Source organism: Nymphalis io, chromosome 7, assembly GCF_905147045.1.
Source record: "Nymphalis io chromosome 7, ilAglIoxx1.1, whole genome shotgun sequence".
NCBI lineage: Eukaryota > Metazoa > Arthropoda > Insecta > Lepidoptera > Nymphalidae > Nymphalis > Nymphalis io.
This window is the reverse complement of record NC_065894.1, coordinates 13967193-13981174: the sequence shown is the minus strand read 5'-3', so window position 1 is coordinate 13981174 and position 13982 is coordinate 13967193. Positions and strand designations below refer to the sequence as shown.

The following is a 13982-nucleotide window of genomic DNA, read 5'->3' as shown; positions in this document are numbered from 1 at the left end:
TTATATAGGTATGACGAGTATATGGGCCACCTGATGGTAAGTGGTCACCAACGCCCAGTGATATTGGCATTGTAAGAAATGTTAATCATCGCTTACATTGCCAATGCGCTACCAACGTTGAGAACTGAGATGTTATGTCCCTTGTGCCTGTAATTACTGACTCACCCTTCTAACCAGAACACAATACCACGTACTGCTGATTTGCGATAGAATATCTGATGAGTGGGTGGTACCTACACAGACGAGCTTGCACAAAGCCCTATCACCAGTAAACACATGATATATTGGAGTATACTCCACCTGGCGTGGTGAAGTATACTCCATACCTTCTCCATAATTGGCAGTGAGACATTTAAGATCTGTTACTTCCTTTTTATATATAATACATATTTAAACAATATAGATTATGAATATTTAACATTATACTATCAATTCGTTAATGTTACGAAAATATATCATAAGTTTTCTTCTAGAAGTCTTAAGAATCCTTCCAAGAATTATTATTTTTGTTGATAATAATGTGCAGTTATTTGCAATAACCGAACGCATAGTATGAGATGTTGAATTGACAATTGCGATAAAGTTGTACCATTTGTGAGTGGTATTAAAGTTATTCTTACACAAATATGATTTACAGCGTTTCTGGGAACAGACAATGCTCCCGTAGCCCAACTCTTCCCTATTGTCGCCTGTGGACTTTTTTTTCTAAATAATTTCGAAGCAACGTTGTCAGAAAGGATAATTTCAAATCTATGTGTCCGTCGTGTGCGGACAATGCCCACTATTAGCGGATTATAATCCGCAAAAAGAGCAGGTACTGTTTCAGACACAGTCCAAGTTTAGTGTATACGCGTTTTGTAAATGACGCTCTGTATAAATATTTTTGATGAAAAAAAATGACTTCAATTCTTTAATTTTATACGACCGATTTATTAATCGCCAGTTCACTTTTCAAAATAACATAGTCCCATCGATAAATCAGCCCCAAATCAACAAATTCAGGATAAAATAGGTACGTTACTAATTCTTCTATTCTACTCAAATCAAATCTTATACCTACAAATGTATTTGTACTATTGTCAATTGTCGCTTTGATTTAATTGCATATGAAATCAACAAATCTTAAAACACGTTTAACAAGTGTTCAGCTCGTAACTTGTACCGATATTATAATATTTGCTTGCGCTAGACAGATGCAAGCCTCTCTCCCGGGAGACACTTGGCGACGATTTTCTCAAACAATAACATTCAGCCGGACACTACGTGATATTGCCTTCGACTCTACTATACGTTTGTTATTTTAGTTGTTGCTCAAATAATTTTAACTTCTGAATATGTTTCGGGTTCCTGGAATATTTTTAATTTGCAAAAAATAACATCTATTTTAAAAATAACAAAACAATCTATAATAATCATTTGTTGTTCTGACTAGGTAACTAGGGAAAAAAAATCTTGACTTTATATATGTACATATAATAAAACTGCAACGGCGATATATATACGTTAAATTTATACATTACAATGTCATTAAAACCGAGCCGTTAAATTGCAAGAAATATTAAATACAGTAACAACTTATAAATGCCCCACTGCTGGGCTAAGGCCTCCTCTCCCTTTTTGGAGGAGGTTTGGAGCTTAAAAAACTTTAGTATTTTTCAAAACCGATAATTTGTTAGTATTATGAAACTTGTTAAAGCCCGTTATCGATAAAGCGGCAAGTAACATCAACAAATATATTATAACCAGGAAAAGTTTATCAACATCCAAACAAACAACAGTTGATTTAACCGTATCTATAAAATGTATACAAATCCACGTGCGACTACGTGCGAAAAAAATATGAAAAAGATGTCAGCTATGTATTTTAAACAATACTCCTATTTGGATATGCTGTTTATTTATTTTTTAATGTGCAAGTTTTTAATTTATATCAGTTTTATTATATAGCAATAGCTTTTCCCCGTAATTCAGTTCGCATAGCAAATATGTTCCTGTAAATTATATACTTAAGACCTTAACCAAATCTAAGACTACCTCGATTTCTTCGTGACAGAAATAAGCCAATAGACAGAGCTACTTTCGCATTTATAATATTTGTACATATCATGAATCATGGTATTTTATTCTATAAACTTTTATTCAGCTACACCCACACAATCTATAATCCGTCGAGTGGCACCCACAACAGACTTCCTAACCGGCTCTAATCTCCAAGCAACATCAGTGTTGTCGAGAACGATGGCATCCCTCGCGCAGATGCACAAAACGGGTCCACATATCAAAAAGAGAAAATCAAGAAATCCGCTCAATGGAAATCCTTTCGCCAAGATATGCTGACTATTTTACATACTTCTATTCTTTTATATCCGGTTACTATATTAAAAAAAAAAAAAACAATTAGTTTTGCCTTATGCATGAATAAAAAACATTTAAAAAATAACGTTCCGTAAGTATTGAAGTCATATCAAAATTATCGGTTACAGATGTAAAAAAATAATTCGTTAAATATAGAAACCGGGCTATAACAAACTCTCTGGTGTTTTACTAATATTTTCCCTTCAGAAACACTCCATACTAAACTAACATTAAACAAAATTGGAAAAAAATAATTCTATAAACTGCGTGTATTAGGTTTTTTTAAATTATTAATTTACAATTTTCAGTTAAATGTCACTATTAATATGGTCAGGCGCGCTTGTGTGAATACCACTCATTAGTTTACCGCCTCATATCAATAGTTTGTATCGTTGTGTGTGTATATCGTTTATCGTTTGTTTTGTAGAGTTAAGAAGCTAGGTAAGGAACAGGCAAATAGGACATTACATCTTAGATTCCAGTCTGCGATACAAATATAAAATAATAAAAAAAATTTTGAAACACCACTCTCAACTTTAGGATGTAATTGTAACATATGAACAAGGGATGCCAAAACTTACTGCTATGAACAGCGCATTAGAAATATGCATAAAAGACAATGTGCACAAATATCTCTTATATTATGAAGGTTTTTATTTACCCATACGGAATATTAAGATATATATTTTTACATAGTCTCCTAACAATGTGTTTTACAAAACCTCGATTATTTAGCTAAATCGAGTAAATCTGTACCAAGCATATAAGCATCACTGAATATTCGTGTGTTTAATTTGTGTTTTTAATACAGTGCTTTACTTTGAAGTAAAATAACGTGAAAAACCTACAAGTGTATGTGTGTGTGTATTCACGAACAGTCAACGGAGCAACGTGATGAATTAAGCTCCAAACCTTCTCATTAAAGCATAACCCAGAACCCCTGTTATGTTTCCCTAAACAGGCTCTTACTTTTAGTTAAATAAGGAACATAATTTCAGGGTGTGATACTAAAAACCTTGATCAGAAAACCCAAGAAGCCGAACTCCGCTAACCGTAAATGCGTGCTCGTGCGTCTCTCCAGCGGGCGAGAGATGATCGCCTACGTGCCGGGCATCGGACACAACCTGCAGGAACACAATATCGTGCTCGTTAGAGTCGGCAGGTGAGTGATGTGGTTCATCATGACAAATGGAGCAGTCGCCATAATACTGTAGCACATCTTGACTATAAATATACTTAGCTATAGATCTTTTTACAATTACAAAGGTGAGTGAGCCAGTGTAAATGCAGGCAAAAGATATATATCTCTGTTCCCATTATTGGTGCGTTGACGATGTAAGGAATAGTTAATATTTTCAAAATTCATCGCTTTATAAGCGATCCATCAAACTAACCAAAAACCAAATGGATTAATATTAAACTTAACAAGTATCTGCTGCGTCTGCCACCAATAATGTATGATGAATTTGGGTTTTTTATCAATTTCAGAGTTAAAGATTGTCCCGGTGTGAAGCTGAAATGCGTCCGAGGTAAATTCGACTTGCCGCACGTCATCAAGCAGAAAGTATAGTAGTCTGTTATATCCAGTTGTGTAAGGTTATTTGTAGCGAAATAAATCTAGTTTAAGTACAGGAATTAGTTTTATTTTTAGATTTCTTAACCTAAAAATAACTTTAATTAAGAAGCTAATATAACACTAATGTTCGCGCGGTGGATTATTGAAAATTTGAGTAGTACATATATGAATTTGCAAGTTTAGTACTGTTATTTTTTCACTCTTATTTCCATTTATTTATTGATATCATTCCGTGTGCATCTTAATAGCTAATAAACATAACACAAATCGTTTGATGAACAGAGGCAAAAAAAATATTGAACGGTTTCGTATTTGCTTTTAAACATTTTATATTGATTATCTACAAATTAAAAATACACTAAACCCATTTAAAGTAAATATAAAAGTAAATTATGTATATCTATCGATCATCTTTGAATACACAATAAACACTCATTCGTGAACCCGATTGGTCGGAAAGAAGCAAAAAGCGGCGCTTGCGCAAGCCGCACCCATTCTATTGTAACTTAATGGTATGTACTTAACTTTTTATTCAATGGGGACTTGAATGGGGTTAAGCTCGGTAGTCCACCTTATCTTTATGATACAAGATAGAAAAATCTATTGAAGATATTTGACTCGATATAGATATTGTTAGTGTAAACTTCAAATTGATTATAACTTTCTATGATTTTGTAACAAAACTAAAAGGTTTTAAATAATTAAAAGGTCAATTTATGTTTGGTCATTTATTAAATTTATTTCAACTTACAATTCTTTAGAGAATAATATTCTGCAAGTATACTATTTATAAGATTGCACAAACATCATTGCACAAACACCTTAGAGTTTAGAACTTGTAGTTCAAAATAAAAAAAAATAAACACTATTATAATTCTAAATCTCTAAAGGAACGTCTGGTCACACACTATACACCTATTCGAAGACAGCAGACGTATGATCTTAGACAGGTATTTTTTCAAATAAGTGACCTTGAGTGAATTGTGGATCTCTCGTAGTTTTCTCCTGTCACGGCTCTGCTTTGCAGCAAAATTATTCCTCTCTCTCTGTTTTCTATAAAAATCGTCGGCGTTCTGATTAGTTTGCACGGCACGACGCATTCTCGGATTATTACCGAGCAACGACCCTCCTTTCTAAGATTTATATTTATATTTATATTTTTCTATTTATAAGATTGCACAAACATCATTGCAGAAACACCTTAGAGTTTAGAACTTGTAGTTCAAAATAAAAAAAAATAAACACTATTATAATTCTAAATCTCTAAAGGAACGTCTGGTCACACACTATACACCTATTCGAAGACAGCAGACGTATGATCTTAGACAGGTCTTTTTTCAAATAAGTGACCTTGAGTGAATTGTGGATCTCTCGTAGTTTTCTCCTGTCACGGCTCTGCTTTGCAGCAAAATTATTCCTCTCTCTCTGTTTTCTATAAAAATCGTCGGCGTTCTGATTAGTTTGCACGGCACGACGCATTCTCGGATTATTACCGAGCAACGACCCTCCGTTCTTTTCGGCCATTGCTCTGAGGGCTTCCCTCTCGAACGCAAGGTAGTCCGGATCGTCTGATAGAGCGTCTACATCTATCATATAACTTGGACGCTTTTTTTTTTTGTCTGATACCGGAGACTTGGGTGGCGAAAATACGCACGTACTCCTTGAGACACTCATCGATTGCGACATATTTGTACTCGAAGACGCAGGCGCTGGTTCAACAACGGGCACGTACATGGGCTGGACATACCCGATGTATGGGTACGGTTCAACACTGTATTGCACTGTGCTTATACACGGATACGGTGGAAGCTCCGTTGGACGCTTTTTTTTTTGTCTGATCCCGGAGACTTGGGTGGCGATATCAAGCACGTACTTATATAATTATTAGTCGATTGCTGCAACCCGGAACTCGAAGGCCCAGGCGATGGTTCAACAACGGGCACGTACATGGGCTGGACATACCCGATGTATGGGTACGGTTCAACACTGTATTGCACTGTGCTTATACACGGATGCGGTGGAAGCTCCGTATTTGTTTGCGATGTCGTTTCACGTGTACTATTTACAGATAGATCTAATGGTGAGTCCTCAGCGTATGGTGTCCAGAGAGCCATGATTACTTTAGTTAGTACGGTTAGTAGTTACGGTTAACTGCGAGTAACTAATGATGTTGTTGGTCGCCCCGGTCTTTTATTCTCGGGGGTGTGGTCTAATTGTGCAGGGCACCCCCACCCCGCTGCACGGATTACTTCCGCTACCTGAACCAACGGGACACATCGGAAGAACAATGGGGTGACTTTCGGTCTATTATGAAGAGTTGCGTAGATTTTGCGTTTGCTATTAATTTGCTACTCAAGCTTGCTTGTTTTTGACACAATAGATAGAAAAATGTGAAGGTTGATTACAATGATATCATGATGTCACAATTTTCTGATACAATATCGCGAAATGTTTTCAAATAATTTCTTCATTTTATTGTATGTACGATGCTCTACGTGTTCTTTGGTTACATACTGATATTAATTTAAGTAATTTATTATAACCATTGCAGAAAAAATTGTTGGAGAATATGATTTTAGTTGCAACATTCGGTCAAATAGAAGTTAAACCATTCGTGAATAATGAAAGATAATTCGAACGATTCATAAATGTTATTCATGCAAGAACAGGAAGCAAATGACACCGTATGGCTCCTCTCCGGATGTAACTGTATTTAATTTTATATATATTAAGTTTTAGCCGACAACGCAGTCACGGAAAATTATGTACAACCTTGTAATACTCCAAGTATACTATTTATAAGATTGCACAAACATCATTGCACAAACACCTTAGAGTTTAGAACTTATAGTTAAAAATAAAAAAAATTAAACACTATTATAATTCTAAATCTCTAAAGGAACGTCTGGTCACACACTATACACCTATTCGAAGACAGCAGACGTATGATCTTAGACAGGTATTTTTTCAAATAAGTGACCTTGAGTGAATTGTGGATCTCTCGTAGTTTTCTCCTGTCACGGCTCTGCTTTGCAGCAAAATTATTCCTCTCTCTCTGTTTTCTATAAAAATCGTCGGCGTTCTGATTAGTTTGCACGGCACGACGCATTCTCGGATTATTACCGAGCAACGACCCTCCGTTCTTTTCGGCCATTGCTCTGAGGGCTTCCCTCTCGAACGCAAGGTAGTCCGGATCGTCTGATAGAGCGTCTACATCTATCATATAACTTGGACGCTTTTTTTTTGTCTGATACCGGAGACTTGGGTGGCGAAAATACGCACGTACTCCTTGAGACACTCATCGATTGCGACATATTTGTACTCGAAGACGCAGGCGCTGGTTCAACAACGGGCACGTACATGGGCTGGACATACCCGATGTATGGGTACGGTTCAACACTGTGTTGCACTGTGCTTATACACGGATACGGTGGAAGCTCCGTTGGACGCTTTTTTTTTTTGTCTGATCCCGGAGACTTGGGTGGCGATATCAAGCACGTACTTATATAATTATTAGTCGATTGCTGCAACCCGGAACTCGAAGGCCCAGGCGATGGTTCAACAACGGGCACGTACATGGGCTGGACATACCCGATGTATGGGTACGGTTCAACACTGTGTTGCACTGTGCTTATACACGGATGCGGTGGAAGCTCCGTATTTGTTTGCGATGTTGACAAGGTTGACATACTCGTTCTCTGAGCTTGGGCCTTAATTTTGCAATTCTTTTCTTTAGATATGTCACTTGAAACGCGTGACGAACTTCTCTTAACTTTCGTCTGTCTCTGCTCTGTTTCGCCGCGTAATTGTTTTTTTCTCTCTGCTTCCTGTACGAGTCGTCAGCGTCTCGATTCCTCTGGACCGCTCGCCTCATTCTCGGATTATTTCCAAGTAAGCTGCCTCCATTCTTCTCGGCCATAGCTCGAAATGCATCCTGCTTGAAAAGGCTTGATACTCGGCATCATCAGACAGCGAGTCGACATCTAAGTCCTCTGATTGCGATGTTAAAGGTGCGTTTCTGTAGTTCCAACTCTCGACCGGAGATATTTGGGACGGCGGGATGTTGCACTCATAACAATTGTAAGATCTATTTTCATGTTCTAAAATCGGTGGCTCTGATGAATATCTATAGTCAGGAACCTTGGAACCAGGTGTTGAGATACTGTCTGGTGAGACTTCCTGTTTAACATTTGTAGTTAAGTCCAAAGGTTCCTCCGCGTAGGGGGTCCACAAAGCCATTTTTTAGCATGTGTTGTTTTCTGAACAAATAGTCAGTAAACACTGAATGCAATTTTCTAACGCGTCTGTCTCATTTGTGGGCGTAAAAGGGTGTTGTGGAAGGGGTAATCCTCTACCTGCGGGACTCGTAACGGGACTGTAGGCGACATAAATATTAAATTTCCCCTTAAACAATAGGATTCTATTACTATTTTGCTGGGAGTAAGTCAAATATTACAGTTAGGAATGTCCAATGGAATAAAATAAGCAAAGAAATATAATTAGTAATTATTTAAATCAGTTACAGTCTCTTAATGTCATATATTTATAGCGGGATCAAAAAAATGTCCTTATGAATTGTTAGCGTTAACAAAGTCGCGTGCGACATGTTTACTTAGTATAAATTACAGCAGCTTTTGAACTACAGCCGAGAACTTGAGTACATTTTGTTATTTGAGAACCTTTATTTGCCTTTTATACAATTTTATCTTAATTCGAAACCTTTGTTCTTTGCTCTTGTATAGACTGAGCGAGTTGTGTTCAATTTATCGCAATGCGGTCGCTGTAAACAATAGTGACATCATCCGAGTTTTCTGCTTAACACGAAAGTGACGCAAAAGCTATCAGTAAATAAATCTTAAACATCACTCCAAGAACAAATTAAACGTTGATATTTGTGAATTGAGTTTATTTTATTTATTTACTGAAATAATTACACCGTCAAGTTATCACTAAGCCTTAAAATTAACAATTAAAAAATATGTACTTACGAATTTATACGTCTTTAAAAATCAAAGTTTCACATAAAAAATCAAAAATCAAACCTTCTCAACTAAATTTCGGTGATAAAAGTATGTGTGAGAAGTGAGCTATAAGAACGTAACATAAATGTTATATTTTTAAATACATAATTAGATATGCATTTTTCAACCCGTCTTTTTTAGACAGTAACTAGTTCTGTCAAACACAGGACTTAAGTACCTAACTTAACAATCGCTAGGTAAAGACTCGACTTAAATAATTAATTAAGGAGAGAAGGTTTGGAACTCACTTAAACATTACATACAGAAACGTTGCTCTTATACTATATTGAAATTTAATTCATATCGCATCCAAAGAAGCTTTACTTAAAAAACCATATAAATATTATTATTAGGTCCTTACATATGAAATTGGCGTTTTGTACGGGAGGAATATAAAGTTATTTTTTTTTTTTTGTAAAATATATTTAATTAATCAAATTACCGTTGCTATTCATACACTTTTGCTATCTCATAGATCCTTTTACTAAAAAACACCATGGGGGCGAGAATCAATAAACTCTTTGAAGGCGGTTTGGACCTCCGCATCGGAGTTGAATTTTTTTCCTTGTAATAAGTTGTCCAAATTCCGGAAAAAATGGTAATCTGTTGGAGACAGGCCCGGGGGGTACGGTGGATATCGTAGACATTCTAATTGTAGCATTATATATAATTATTACAGGTGATTTTAATATACGAGATGCTGTTTGGTCATTAAATAATAATAATTCAATTTATATTTTAAATCCCTCGGAATGTCTCCTTGTACATCAAATATTTGTTTTTATGAATTTTACTGGATTACAACAATTAAATTATATTCTTAACTTAAATAACAGGCTCTTAGATTTAGTACTTTCCAATCTGAATTGTAACATATCTCGTGTGGACCCTTTATCAGAACCTGAAGATGAACATCATCCTTCCCTTTGTATTAAAGTTGATATGAATACCATTGAGCGAAATTTAAATCCAGCTATTCGTGTTGTACGTCGCTTTCACAGCGCTGATTATGATAAAATTAATTTTGAATTAGCTAAAGTCAACTGGCAACACGAATTTAAAAACAAAGATATTAGTCAGGCAGTTGGTACGTTCTATCTTATCGTAAATCACATTATAGAGACATTTGTCCCGTCTAAGTGTATAAATGAGATCAATAAATATCCACGCTGGTTTACGCGACCCTTGATAAAATTAATTAATAAAAAATTAAAATTCCACAAAAAATGGAAAATTTATGGCCAACAAAACGATTATAACAAGTTCTATGAATTACGACTACAATCAAAAAACTTAGAAGGAACGTGTTATAATGAGTTTCTGGAACGAGCAGAGAATAATATTCGTTTTAGCTCAAAACAGTTTTGGTCCTATATAAAGACTAAAAAAGGTCATACATCTGTACCTAATGTAATGTATTTTAACTCTCAAGTTGGATACAATGGACACGATATAGCAAATATGTTTAATTCTTATTTTCATTCAGTTTTTGAGGATAATAGTGGAAATCAAACAATGGATCACTATTCTACTAGCGCAAATCAGACTATCATCAGCTCTATCGAGATTGTTGACAAAAAAGTAGAACGATATTTATCGAACATAGATACATCCAAGGGTTATGGTCCAGATGGAATACATCCCATTTTCTTAAAAAACTGCAGTAAAGTGTTATGTGTGCCTTTAACAATGCTTTTCAAAAAATCATTGGACAACGGATTATTACCAACTATTTGGAAAAAATCTTTAATTACGCCGATTTATAAGTCTGAAAATAAAAACGATATAAAAAACTATCGCGATATTTCTAAATTGTCAGTTATTCCAAAACTTTTTGAAAGGATTGTCTATGATACGATATTTCTATTATTAAGGCCTCTACTTACCTGTAACCAACATGGTTTTATTAATAAGCGATCCACTGAGTCCAATCTGTGTGAGTTCTTGCATACAGTATTGAGTGCTATGGAAGTTGGTTTCCGGGTAGATGTCGTATACACTGATTACTCGAAAGCATTTGATAAGATATCGCACAATTTGTTATTACAAAAACTTAACAACATCGGTATACATGGTGACCTTCTACGTTGGCTTACATCTTATCTCCGCGAAAGATCTCAAGCCGTTGCTATTAAAGGATATACGTCTAGTTTTATTCCTGTAACATCGGGTGTACCACAAGGTTCTCACCTTGGCCCTTTACTTTTTAACATTTTTATTAATGACGTAACTAATTGTTTCAAAAATTCTCAAGTTTTATTATACGCTGATGACACTAAAATTTTTAAGATAATAAAAAATAATCAAGACTGTTTTCATTTACAAGAGGATTTAAATAAATTAGGACAATATTGCATTGCTAATAATTTGCAGCTTAATGTTGACAAGTGCTGTGTAATTACATTTTCGAAAAAAAGAGAACAAATAATTTTTGACTATTCCATATTTAATACTAAATTAAAAAGGGTAACCGAAGTGAGAGACCTTGGGGTACAACTAGACAACAAACTTATATTCGATAAGCATATTGAGGAAATAGTGATGAAGTCGTATAAAATGCTTGGATTTATCTTTCGGCAAGGGGCAGATTTTAAAAATATTCATACCTTTGTAATTTTGTACAATGCTTTCGTTAGATCACATTTAGAGTATGCGTCAACTGTTTGGAATCCACAATATGCAAAATATGTCAACCTAATTGAAAATATACAAAACAAATTTATCAGGAGGTTGCGATACAAATTTACTTTTCCTGACTCTGTTTTTATGCCACTTGAAGAACGTAGAGAATAAAGAGACCAAATGTTTCTTTACAAAATATTAATTAATTTAATTGATTCTCCATATCTGCTCAGTGAGATTTTATTTAAGTGTCCTCGTTTTAACGCTCGCTCTCAGGATACTTTTTCAATACCCATTTATAAAACTAATTATTTCAAAAATTCTTTTATTCTAAGATCTTGTAATAGTCATAATAGAAAATACAACCACATTGATCTGTTTAAAAATAGTTTAAGTAAATTTTATAATCTTGTGAAAAATACTTATTAGTAATTAACCATAACCATATTTACGTTAAAATTTTACTTTGTCATAAATAGTTATATTTTATGTAACATCAAAATTAGTCCACTTCCCTGTTAAAACAGTAGTGGAAACTTAACTGGCATAAGTGTTAAAATATGATTATTATATTAAGTTGTAATATACGATATGCTGTATGTTTCCCTAATAAATAAATAAATAAATAAATAAATTTAACTTAGTGGTTGTTAATTGTACAGTGTGTGTCTTGCGTTGTCGTGAAGCAGCAGTGGCCTAGAGCGATTGACCAATCTCGGTTGTTTAGTTGCTAGTTCTTCCTTCATGGTTTGCAGTTGCTGACAATAGATATGCCGTAATAGTTTGGCCAGATTTTAAAAAGCTGTAGTGAACGACACCGGCGCTAGTCCACCAAACACTCACAAGAAACTTTTTCTGAGTCAATTTTCGTTTAGGGTAGGATTTGGCTGGGTTTCCAGGGTTCAGCCATAGCGACGAGCGCTTCCGATTATCGTACAGTATCTACTTTTCATCACAAGTAATGATTCGATTTAAAATCCCTTCATTATTGTGTCGGTTGAGCAAAGTAACACAGCAGTCTACGTGTGTTTGCAAGTTCGATTCACTCAATTCATGAGGTACCCATCGTTCAAGTTTTTTTACTTTCCCGATTTGCTTGAAATGAATTAATACAGTTTTATCACTTACCCCGAAGACTGCAGCTATCTCTGAAGTGCTTTGTGATGGATCCGCTTCCACATGTAATTTTTCATTTTCCACTTTGGTCTTCGGCCGTCCACGGGGTTGGTTCTGAAGGTCAAATTTCCAGAAAGAAAACGTTAAAACCAAAAACGCGCAGTGCTTTCTTTTGCGATACCAGCGCCGTACACATCATTAATCCTTCGAGCTGTTTCTGCAGCACTGGTGCCACGGTAGAACTCGTACTCGTTAATATACCCATATTTCATGTTTTCCATTGTGCGGTAATAAGCGACGCCAAAGAAAAAAATAATGAGGAAAAAACAAATGTTTTTTTTTTTTTTTTTTCGCGGGTAGGAGTCAAACAAGTTGCAACGTTTTAAGTGTGCTCTTGAATTTTATTTAATTAAAAATACATTATATATAATATATGTATGTCTAAATAACATTATCTACCAGCTTACAATCTCCTTTACAATAAAACAATAACATAATAAGTGAAATAACAATTAATTAATCACTGCTAAACCATGGAGTCAATCAAAGATTCTTTGTCTGCCATGTCTGAACTATTTAATACCAAAATGAGTGAATTTCAACATGAGTTACAAAAGACATCTTCATCAGTTGCTTCACACACACCATCACTTTCAACAGAGTTCACACAGTTTAGAAGCTTCATTATAACGGCTCTCAGCACTCTTCAGCGTCAGGTAGAATTTCTTGGGAGGGAATTGGACCGCCAGGAAATGCAAAGAAGGCGCAAAATATTCTGCATGGAGTCCCAGAAGAAAAAGCCGAGAACACCAGTGCTCGTGTGACTAGTCTCGTTGCAGACCATCTAGACTTATCAAATTTCTCAAGCTCCTGCATCAAATCGTCCTATCGGCTTGGTAAGTCTACAGCCAACCGTAATAGGCCAATTGTAGTTAAGTTCTGTGATGTTAGCGTGCGGGATAAGGTGTGGTTTGCCAAGTCAAAATTTAAAGGCACTGGCATAACGCAATCGGAGTTCCTCACGAAAACACGGCACGATGTGTTCCTCTTAGCACGGCAACGTTTCGGCATTGGGAATTGTTGGACCCGGGATGGACGGATATACCTCGTAGCCCCAGATGGATCGCGTCACCAAGTTGAATCACTCGCTGAACTCGACGCTGTATCCTCTTCACTTTTAAAATCTCCAGAAGTCAAGGGCTCAAACGTCTCGAAGAATCCTGACAGCAAAGTTACAGTTTCTCGTCCGAAACGAATTATTAAAAAGTAGTGATTATAATTTTCGGTTTTAC

At 35.6% G+C, this 13982-nt stretch overlaps 2 protein-coding genes and 1 pseudogene across 3 annotated transcripts in view; 1 reads left to right on the top strand and 2 right to left on the bottom strand.

Moving 5' to 3' along the window:
- Positions 1–13982, top strand: part of LOC126769487 (uncharacterized) — a 1339673-nt gene that overhangs the window by 67383 nt on the left and 1258308 nt on the right. For both annotated transcript variants that reach the window (XR_007669368.1, XR_007669372.1), the window contains exon 3: positions 2144–2322. The gene's annotated coding sequence lies outside the window, so the exon portion shown is untranslated. Of the gene's footprint in view, positions 1–2143 lie in introns of those variants that run through there.
- The window catches only part of LOC126769508 (uncharacterized), a 729621-nt pseudogene that overhangs the window by 160334 nt on the left and 555305 nt on the right, over positions 1–13982 (bottom strand).
- The window catches only part of LOC126769549 (40S ribosomal protein S12, mitochondrial-like), a 431911-nt gene that overhangs the window by 317011 nt on the left and 100918 nt on the right, over positions 1–13982 (bottom strand). The gene's annotated exons all lie outside the window — the stretch shown is intronic.